Source organism: Aptenodytes forsteri, unplaced genomic scaffold (assembly GCF_000699145.1).
Source record: "Aptenodytes forsteri isolate BGI_AS27 unplaced genomic scaffold, ASM69914v1 Scaffold203, whole genome shotgun sequence".
In the NCBI taxonomy this organism is placed as follows: domain Eukaryota; kingdom Metazoa; phylum Chordata; class Aves; order Sphenisciformes; family Spheniscidae; genus Aptenodytes; species Aptenodytes forsteri.
Genome location: NW_008794160.1, coordinates 367,790 through 368,109, shown reverse-complemented (window position 1 = coordinate 368,109; position 320 = coordinate 367,790). Strand labels below are relative to the sequence as shown.

Here is a 320-nt window from a genome sequence, read left to right as displayed (position 1 = left end):
ATTTCCCAACTGAGGTTAAACCACGACACCAAGTTACTGCTATAGCCTTGAAAAGAACAAGTGGTGACACCAAGACCTGAAACATGTTAAGGGCTTACTTGCCTTTTATTCCTCTATTAAGAGAAGGGAATTACACTCCAGCACGCAAGTTTTAATACACATACTCCTATCTAACGGTTGGCCAATCCACAGAGTTATTACCCCCGAGCCCACATACACATGGATGTCACCACGTCCAGCGCCTCTGACCTTCTCCCCAGGTGGCTCCGGTTCAGTAACCGAGCCGCAGCGCTTAGTCCAGCCCGCTCATAAGAACCTCC

General features: G+C 48.8%; 1 protein-coding gene across 1 annotated transcript in view; it reads left to right on the top strand.

Moving 5' to 3' along the window:
- LOC103900094 (endoplasmic reticulum aminopeptidase 1) overlaps positions 1–320 on the top strand; it is a 20,012-nt gene that overhangs the window by 3,479 nt on the left and 16,213 nt on the right. The window lies entirely within an intron of this gene.